Source organism: Lathyrus oleraceus, chromosome 4 (genome assembly GCF_024323335.1).
Source record: "Lathyrus oleraceus cultivar Zhongwan6 chromosome 4, CAAS_Psat_ZW6_1.0, whole genome shotgun sequence".
Classification (NCBI taxonomy): Eukaryota; Viridiplantae; Streptophyta; class Magnoliopsida; order Fabales; family Fabaceae; genus Lathyrus; species Lathyrus oleraceus.
In genome coordinates, this window is record NC_066582.1 from 472,075,532 (window position 1) to 472,086,647 (window position 11,116).

General features: G+C 39.6%; 1 non-coding gene across 1 annotated transcript; it reads left to right on the top strand.

The window, feature by feature from the left end:
* The first annotated feature begins 7,209 nt into the window (after positions 1–7,209).
* On the top strand, positions 7,210–7,316 carry LOC127077748 (small nucleolar RNA R71). The gene has a single exon (XR_007787524.1). It is a non-coding gene; the product is annotated as a small nucleolar RNA R71 (small nucleolar RNA).
* The last annotated feature ends 3,800 nt before the right edge of the window (positions 7,317–11,116 follow it).

An 11,116-nucleotide genomic window follows, 5' to 3' on the forward strand; every position in this document is an offset into this window, starting at 1 on the left:
TTCCTATCACTACAATCACAATGTAATGCTAACCAACTTGAACTTGCTTCACAGCTTCGTTCAAGCACATAATCACTCTTGCCTACAGGCTTGAGTTACAAAAACTCTCAGCTTTTACCACTGAGAAACACATGGTAACCATCCCACAGGTTGGGAGGTTTACCTTACACACACCCCTAAAAATTCATTCTAGGAGGCTTACAAAGACTAGATTACAATCAGCTATTTATAACCTAATCACCCAAGTGGATTTGGGCCTTCAGAAATCGCAGCAAACTTCTCCTTTGCTGTTACAACATCAGCAGAAACTTTCTGCTACAAACAAGGTCTTCAATCTTTTAGTTCCTAAAATATCTCCAAATTTAGTTCCTAAAATATCTCCATATTTAGTTCCTAAAATATTTCCACATTTAGTTCCTAAAATATCTCAAGACCTCCACAAATAATGCCACATAGGATTCTAACTAATTTCCACATATTAGTGTGCTAACAAATAGGCTATTTGTTAGGTTCCTTAATTGTAGCTTGGTTGTTGGTTTCCTGGATTTTCTCTAAGCTGTTGACTTCCTGAAGAATAGCCCAAGAAAAAGCTGAAACAGAAAACTGCACAACCTACAATTTAGCATATGCTGTCAGGCATGAATGTCACGACATTCAGCTTGACATCAAGGTCCATATGCTGAGTCTGTTTTTCCAAAAAACAGACTGTACAATTTTGCTGACCTGTACATGATCAAAATGACCATACTACAGTAACAGCTTACATTAATAAATGTCAAAGTGTCCAACTTAACATTTACACATTTGGCCTTAAGTTAGTTCTGTTATTCTCTTGAAGAACAAACTAAGTTACATGCTGAAGTATAGCAGAACACCACTCTTCCTAATCTTCAGTAGCTGCTGTCAATGATGAATGTCACAACATCCAGTTTGACATTCAGTCAGTAGGCCTTATGCCAGGTCTGGTTCTTCCTTGATAACCAGACTGCAAATGAATACTAAGTTCTAACAGAACTTCTGTTCCTTAGTATCTGTTGACAGGTATGAATGTCACAGCATTCAATAATCCTGTGTTAGCTAGTCCTGCAGTAACTACAATGTAGTCACATATACATGTCATGACATCAGTCAAGACATTAGTGTTTTACCACATAATGCAGCCAATCAAACACCTACAAACTCCCCCTTTGGCAAATTTTTGGCTAAAACACTTTGATCCCCATAACAGAGTTCATAGCAGCGGAATAATACTAGCTAATACACTCAGAGTGGCAGCACACTCACACACATGGAAGTTAAATAAAAACTTCACATAGCAACACACACATATTAGAAGTTGCACCTAAACTTCAACATCAGCTGCAGGGGGGAATCTTCAGATCTGTCATGAGAGTCTGTTGTAGAGACCCACTCTGTTTGTCAGGGGTATTGGTGGTTATTACTCCCCCTTTTTGTCAAAAATGTTGCCAAAGCCAGCAACATAGCCAGAGCACACTGACAGAGTTCCAGACTTGGTTTTACTTCACAGTTTCAACCAAGTTCACATCCACTTGATCTTGCTTCACAGCTTCGATCAAGTAATCACCCACTTTTGCTTTACAGTAGGTACAACCATATCAGATTCCAAGACTTTGAGTCTGACATCTTGATCCACTCCTGCATGAACACTTTCTTGAACTCCAGCAGGCACATAAGATATCTTATGTTAAGACATCTTGTGAATACTCTGTCCTTTTTGTTAACAAGGCAAACTATCAGCAGTTTAAACCACATAATAGTAGTTTAGTCAGGAGCAAAAATAATTACTAGTTATGGCTACTAGTAATACACACATGCACAAGGGTACTTCTTCTCCCCCTAAATCTGTGCATTCATCAAATAACAGCTGTTGTAACTCCAGCACCTGTACCAGCCAGAATGTCCTACTGGCATATGCTTCCATATTGTCATGACATCCGGTCAGACATTCTTCTGCTCACTCAGCCTTGACACATACCTTGTTATCCCACTATCTAACAGGTTTCCAAACCTTGTTATCTGAGAACACATAGACCACAAGCTTGATGATTACTTGCAGTGCAAGGACAGAACTCCCCCTGTCATGAACAACCCATTCTCCTCTTGAAGCTTGGAGATCACACATGGGCATATCCAACATCCCAAAGTTGGACCTTCACATACTTCCTGATTCAAAGAGACTCCAGACCACTTGATGAATGGAAAACATAAGACGCATCTTCATGTCTTCAAGAGCACACCCTCTGTTCAACCCTCTTAGCTGAACACATTCACACTCTGTGTCAATCTCTCTTCTAACCAGAACAGAAGACCACTTCACAAGATGTTCTAACATCAGCTGGGACATCCTTCATAACAGGACAAGGCACACCATCTGATAGTCTTCAGATATCACTGAGTCACCGGGTTGATCAAGAAGAACCCAGACATACCTTGGGACATATACATTTTCATCCCATTACAAGAGATAATCTTCCATAGATAGCTCAGAACTCCTACCACAAGCTCCAAGGGATGAATAGAAAACACCTCCTTTAGTCTTCAACTTACTACTTTTCTGCTCAAAAGTAATTTGTCTCAGACTTTCCTCAAGAATAATCAGCTGCCATATGGATTATCTTGATTCTTCGAACTCACTCCTGAGATAGACCAAATGCCACTGGTTGATTACCTCCCTCATGAATCCTCATATGAAAAGGTCAAATGCTGCTTTTTGACCTCCCCAAGTTTATCAGACTTCTCCCAAAGATATTCTGACCTTCCAAGTGAGACTTGAACTTCAAGCTTTTTGAAGTATCCAATCTACAACCCTGTAGACCTTTCTATCTCAAGTTGATGTGCCACTTCACCAACTAAGAATCTGATGTTGAACCAAATGTCACAACATTGTGTTTTGACATCCAGCTGTTGAATTCAGCTCCTTCTTCTGCCACTTGAAAGAACTTCCTCCCTTCACAGAACAAGAGTTCAATGTTCTCATAGACTTGATTGTGGAACCAAGTTTGAGTAAACAACCTCCATCCTGCAGGTTTGCAGTTAAGTCATCCAAGCTCACACCTTGATGAATCCCTGCTTCTTCTCCAAAGACATCAGACACTCTGATGTATGAGTCTTCAGAAGGACCAGTTAGAAACTAACCCTTCAGCTCTACCAAGGATTCCACATCCTAAGGCAAGGCTGTTTCCATGATGTCAAGACTGCTGCCACTTGTTCTTGACTTCACAGTGTGCATAAGCTCATGCACTTCCTTACCTAGATCAGAAATAAACTGATCCAAGTAACCACCATCAAGACTATGATGTCTTCTTCTTCTTGTACATACCAAGGCTGAACATGTTTCTTGCCAGGAAACCTTTTCAGAGATCATATGCTTTTGCTGCCACCAAAGAGATAGATCATAAGCCAATGTACTGTCCTTCCTGTGATTCTGCACAGGGTCTTGAAGAAGTGATGTTCCAACATCTTTAAGAACATCAGTTATCTTGAGCTCCAAGGATAATCAATTAAACACTTGCACTTGGCACAAGTAGACATTGATCTTAAATCCTTTCCCAATCATCCCTTCAGATACTTCCACCATAAGAATACTTTGAAAATACTCTTCTTGTGTCAACATCTTCTGCTTGCAAGCACCTAGACAATTTTGAAAGTCTTCCCAGATTAAATTCACCCTTAGGAATGAGAGAGATGAATTCTTCCTTGCAAATGTGTCACACAACCACCAGAACCCATGTGACACAGGTCAACAGCCAACCAGACCCTAGGCTGACCAGACTTGAGGAGGTTAACCAAAACTCCCCCTCAACTTAACAATCATGGATACTCCACACCAATATCCATGCATTGTACCCATATGTCTCAACATGACATACACTATCCCTACCAGTGGCAACTAACTCCTCCAATCAGACTCCAGCTGACCATAAGTACTAGTGAGACACACAATACCAGTCGATAGTAGTTATGCATTGCCAGGGCATACTACTTCAACCAACCTCTGAATCTTCATATTCTTACTCCTTGACAGAACTGCCACTTCTGCACGTGGTGTTTGAATAACATGATTCATGGTTCCAATCCTCGTAGATGATACAGCACTCAGGTTACCCCATTATTGACTGCTAACATCCAGGGGACTTGTCTTCCAACACAGCATAGTACTTCAGGGAACACCTATCCAGCCCTGCTCAATCTACAGGAATATGCCAAACAGCAGGAGATTGCACACTGCCACATCTCAACCAGCTCAACTTTTAGAGATCAGACTTCTAAAGGTGACCTTCTTGAGCACACATACAGTTGACCCTTCCCTTGTCAACTTAGCACACACAGATGTCTCCTCTTCCAGGTCAGGAGTAGGTTCCAAACAGAAGTATCCCTTTGTTTGATACCTAAAAACATCTGCTCTTCAACCAGTAGCTGCATACTTGTTGAACAACATGTTCTAACATCGCATAGAACATTAGTTCCACCTCCTTGGAACAAACCTTCCTTGAAGGTCTTCAAGGTCTTCATACACCCTACTCAAGTGAGTAAAAGAATCAGTGATTAAGTGATTCTTACCATCCTGAAGTGAGAACGTCATGATGAGTGGACTTGAGGGGACTCAAGTATCTTTGACATCTTCAGTAGATTATGATGAGATCTTGAATACAGCAGCCTTACATCCACATGAGGGGAAACAACATCAGAGTTTGAGTTTTGCCAGGTATTATGCAGCGGAAATCATAATACAACTCAACCTATGAACACACACTTCACCAGATCAGCCTCCAAGACCATACCACGTTTGAATGTGATTCAATACTGGCACAGTTGTCCCACACACATGCCAATTGCCACCCTCCAGAGACAGGTACACACCATTCCTGTCATGAACAGTCCATCCACCTACTTCAAGGGACCATTCAGGGAAAGTACAGAACCTTTCACAGGTTCCAACATTAGTACTACCATAACTTCTTGCAAGATACCAGAAAGTATCACCCATGGATCTCATCCAGAGACAGAACAGGATGCCTGCTCTGATACCAATTGAAATTCTGGTGTAGTCAGAATTCAGATGTTATCCACCACGACATGACATCTGATCTAACATTGTAACTAATACAGCAAGATAGTTATTAACCACTGTACTAATATGCACAGGTTCACAGATGTCACGACATCTCATTCTATGTCGCCCTAGAATGTATGAACCCCTGGTTCTGTGCTTCAGGAAGAAAGACTCAACAGAAGTCAAACCTAGCACTCACTTCAGTTGTTTTCTTCCATAGTTATCAGCATGATGTCTTACTGTTGATTTGAACATCATCTGTTACAGCATTACAGGTTTACCTTATTTTATAACTGGCACAATTATAACATGCAAAAGGTAAAAACACAAGTAATTGTTAACCCAGTTCGGTGCAACATCACCTACGTCTGGGGGCATACCAAGCCAGGAAGAAGATCCACTATTAGTAGTATCAATTCAAAGCTAAACTCACCCGTTTACAACTTATCACTTAATCCCTACCCAATGCAATCTATACCTAGGAACTCCTAGATAGAAACCTCCAGTTTCCATTCCTATCACTACAATCACAATGTAATGCTAACCAACTTGAACTTGCTTCACAGCTTCGTTCAAGCACATAATCACTCTTGCCTACAGGCTTGAGTTACAAAAACTCTCAGCTTTTACCACTGAGAAACACATGGTAACCATCCCACAGGTTGGGAGGTTTACCTTACACACACCCCTAAAAATTCATTCTAGGAGGCTTACAAAGACTAGATTACAATCAGCTATTTATAACCTAATCACCCAAGTGGATTTGGGCCTTCAGAAATCGCAGCAAACTTCTCCTTTGCTGTTACAACATCAGCAGAAACTTTCTGCTACAAACAAGGTCTTCAATCTTTTAGTTCCTAAAATATCTCCAAATTTAGTTCCTAAAATATCTCCATATTTAGTTCCTAAAATATTTCCACATTTAGTTCCTAAAATATCTCAAGACCTCCACAAATAATGTCACATAGGATTCTAACTAATTTCCACATATTAGTGTGCTAACAAATAGGCTATTTGTTAGGTTCCTTAATTGTAGCTTGGTTGTTGGTTTCCTGGATTTTCTCTAAGCTGTTGACTTCCTGAAGAATAGCCCAAGAAAAAGCTGAAACAGAAAACTGCACAACCTACAATTTAGCATATGCTGTCAGGCATGAATGTCACGACATTCAGCTTGACATCAAGGTCCATATGCTGAGTCTGTTTTTCCAAAAAACAGACTGTACAATTTTGCTGACCTGTACATGATCAAAATGACCATACTACAGTAACAACTTACATTAATAAATGTCAAAGTGTCCAACTTAACATTTACACATTTGGCCTTAAGTTAGTTCTGTTATTCTCTTGAAGAACAAACTAAGTTACATGCTGAAGTATAGCAGAACACGACTCTGCCTAATCTTCAGTAGCTGCTGTCAATGATGAATGTCACAACATCCAGTTTGACATTCAGTCAGTAGGCCTTATGCCAGGTCTGGTTCTTCCTTGATAACCAGACTGCAAATGAATACTAAGTTCTAACAGAACTTCTGTTCCTTAGTATCTGTTGACAGGTATGAATGTCACAGCATTCAATAATCCTGTGTTAGCTAGTCCTGCAGTAACTACAATGTAGTCACATATACATGTCATGACATCAGTCAAGACATTAGTGTTTTACCATATAATGCAGCCAATCAAACACCTACAGATGGTTCTTCCAGTTTGAGTTATAGGTATTCGAGTAAGGATTTCCTTGAGCATAGTTCACCTGATCTGTTTGAATTCCTGTTAGGAATTGACAATCTGTAGGAGTGTGACCTTGAATTCCACAGACCTCACAATTTTGAGTTACGGCAACCACGGTGGCTGGAGGTGATACATTTCAACTTTCAATTTTCTGGGCAAGAGCATCCACTTTTGCATTAACATAATCAAGGCTACTTATCTCGTACATGCCACCTTTTGTTTGAGGTTTTTCTACCACTGTTCGGTCGCTTCCCCACTGATAATGATTTTGGGCCATGCTCTCGATAAGTTGATAAGCGTCGGTGTAAGGTTTATCCATAAGCGCACCACCGGCGGCGGCGTCTATTGTTAACCTAGTGTTGTACAACAGACCATTGTAGAATGTGTGAATTACTAACCAGTCCTCTAAACCATGGTGTGGGCAAAGTCTCATCATGTCCTTGTATCTTTCCCATGCTTCGAAAAGAGATTCGTTATCTTTTTGCTTAAATCCATTTATCTGGGCTCTCAACATAGTTGTTTTGCTTGGAGGAAAATATCGGGCAAGAAAAACTTTCTTCAACTCATTCCCTGTGGTGACTGAGTTAGAAGGAAGAGACTGAAGCCATCTTCTAGCTTTATCTCTTAACGAGAAAGGAAAGAGACGAAGTCGAATTGCCTCTGAAGTGACACCATTAGCTTTAACAGTGTCAGCGTATTGGACAAATACGGATAAATGAAGGTTTGGATCCTCGGTAGGATTTCCAGAAAATTGATTCTGTTGCACTGCCTGCAATAGCGAAGGTTTAAGTTCGAAGTTGTTCGCTTCGATTGCGGGTGGAGCAATACTCAAATGCGGTTCATCCTGCGATGGAGCAGCGTAATCTCGAAGAGCACGAGCTGGTTCGGCCATCGCTGGTATCGTTAAAGGAAGTAGATTTTTGAGATCAGGAACTTCGATTGGAGGAAGATTATTTCTAGAACGATACTCCCGAATTCGTCGTAATAATCGGAGATATCGTTCGACGTTGTTGATTTTTAAGTAGTACGGCTCGCCTTGTGAGCGAGTGTGTGGCATACAAATCAACGAAAAAGGGAAAAAAATAAGAATTGCCTTAGTCTCTACAGCGTAACAGAAGAGTTACGATATCGACTAACTAAAAGTCCCCGGCAACGGCGCCAAAAACTTGGTCGCGACTTTATGAGTCTATCGGGGTACTAACTGCAAGCGCACAGTCTAATCGCGTAGTTTTAAAAGATATCGATCCCATAGGGACTTAATGAATCGATCTACCGTTTTTCTAGGGTTACTGCGTAAAGCTAAGGCGGATGATACTTTAATGATTAGGGGGAAAAAATAAAACTAAATTTGGATCTAGATAAAATATCAAATAATATGGATATCAGTATGTAGTTCGTCGTATTTGGGGAATCAAATCTTCGTTGGTCTTTTTCTTAATTTTAAAATAAGTCTTTTCAGTAGACACTATTAATTAAAAGTCTTTTCCTCAAACTCTCGCTCTGTTGAATTAGACTATGACTTTATATTTTAACGTATGCTCTCACTATTTCGTTAAGTCTAAAATCACTTTTGAAAATAATAGAATCTATAGAAACTCCTTTTGTGAAAATACTAACCGTTTAAACGCCCTCGTCTTAAACTCTCGCTCTGTTGACTTAGATTATATGATTAAACTTAAATGCTTAACTCTCGTTCTCACATTTAACTTTTAAAAATAATTTTTGAAAATAATTAGAATTTAATTAACCTTAAAAATTGCTTTCGCCCTGATTTAAAGTTAATGTTCAATTTACACTGTCCAGTTAAAAACTCAAACCGTCGTTCTATTGATTTTAACTTCTTTATGTCTTTTACTCTCGTACAAAAACCTTGGCATTAACTTTGTAAATTGAGACCAGAAAAAGCGTGACTATATTCTGAAATAAATTTAAACCAACTCAATTTGGATTCCTTTATTCCGCTTACTTTACATACCGATATCTAAATTAATTAGCCAGACATGATAAACATGCATAAACAATAATCATGCATAAATACGACCATATCAAACAAACAACATATATAAACAGCGGAACAAAGCATATGTAAATTAAAACGATAAATCAATTAATTAATGAACCTGGAAAAATACTAGAAATCTGGATTTTATCTCCTACGCTTCGGTGCTCGAACACTCCACCACAAGTCGGTTGGATTTGTTCTTCACAATTCTCGATCAGATAGGAAAGTAAAAACAAGGAAATAAAATACTATGATCTAACGTAAAGTTAGATCCAGTAAAAATTACACAATAGTTTCCGGTGTAGAAACTATCGTGAGAAAGTGAATTGTATGCTTCAGAAATTAAACTAGAAAAAAAAAGAGAAGAAATAAATTGCTTGAAAAATTAGGATGCTGGCAAAATTGTACGGAGAAGAGAGAGAGCTTTCATTGGCTTTTGTGAGGTTTATTTATATTAACCTCCCCAAATAACCGTCTCCTAGAATGTGTCTTCAGTATGGTTCAAAGCGTCTCCGAGTGCATGAGAGAATTTAGGGGAAACCGTCCACTCAGTTACGCACATAAAGCCCAAAATATAGGAGTGGAATGTGTGACGTCCGTCACACTTTGTGTTACGATCGTAACACTAGGTCCTAGGACGTGGCGATCGGCACGTGCTTGTTGCGGTCGTGACAACAACTTATTTTGTTCCAAACATGGGCTGGGCTTTGGTGTTTCAGCTTGCTGCTTTTCCTAGAAAATCTTCTTTTTGCACCCATTTTCTTTCTTTTTCACATGTGCTTTAAATAATGATTCCTAAAATAAATAATAAGAAAATGCCGAGTAATATCGAATAATATAAAATAAATTGAATCAAATAACGATATAATTTAATTAAATCAAGTCTAAAAATGTGATATAGTTTCATGTTATCACGTTCACAGGAAGAGTGAACTCTTCACCATCCATAGTTGTAAGAATCAAAGCACCGCCTGAAAAGGCTCTCTTAACAACATATGGGCCTTCATAATTGGGAGTCCATTTCCCCTAGAGTCTGGTTTGAAGGATAGAATCTTCTTAAGCACAAGGTCACCTTCTCTGAACACACGAGGTCTGACCTTCTTATCAAAAGCTTTCTTCATTCTCTGTTGATATAACTGACTATGACACATGGCAGTCGATCTCTTCTCTTCTATCAAATTCAGCTGATCAAACCTGGTTTGACACCATTTAGCCTCAGTCAACTTGGATTCCATGATCACACACAATGAAGGGATCTCAACCTCTACGGGGAGCACTGATTCCATGCCATAAACAAGAGAGAAAGGGGTTGCCCCTGTTGAAGTGCGGATGGATGTATGATACCCGTGCAAAGCAAATGGGGGAATTTCATGCCAATCCTTGTATGTTACAACCATCTTCTAGATAATCTTCTTAATGTTCTTACTCGCAGCTTCAACATTCCCATTCATCTTGGGTCTGTAGGGAGAGGAGTTATGGTGTGCAATCTTAAAGTCTTTACAAAGAGCTTCCACCATATTATTATTCAAGTTCGATCCATTATCAGTAATGATCTTGCTTGGCACACCATAACGACATATAATTTGATTCTTGATAAACCGCATAATAACTTGCTTGGTTACGTTAGTGTACGATGCTGCCTCAACCCATTTTATGAAGTAGTCAATAGCCACCAAAATGAAATGATGTCCGTTTGAAGCTTTGGGCTCAATCATGCCAATCATATCAATTCCCCACATGGAGAAGGGCCATGGGGAGGAAATGACGTTCAACAGTGTCGGAGGAACATGAATCTTATCCGCATATATTTGACACTTGTGGCATTTCTTCACAAACTTGCAATAGTCAGATTGCATTGTCAGCCAATAGTAACCTGCTCGCAACATCTTCGTCGCCATAGCATGCCCATTGGAATGAGTACCAAAGGAACCTTCGTGGACTTTAGTTATCAACAAGTCTGCTTCGTGTCTATCCACGCATCTGAGCAGAACCATATCGAAGTTTCTTTTGTACAATACATCACCATTCAGGTAGAAATTTCTGGCTAATCTCCTCAAAGTCTTCTTATCTTTCAAAGATGCTCCATGCGGGTAAATCTGACTTTGGAGGAAACACTTGATGTCATAATACCACAACTTCTCGTCTTTGATCTCTTCAACAGCAAACACATTAGTTGGCCTATCAAGACGCATCACAGTCAAATTGGGAACCTTATTCCAATACTTCACTATAATCATTGATGCCAACGTTGCAAGAGCATCTGCCACCCGGTTTTCATCTCGAGGGATATGATGAAACTCAACCTTTGTAAA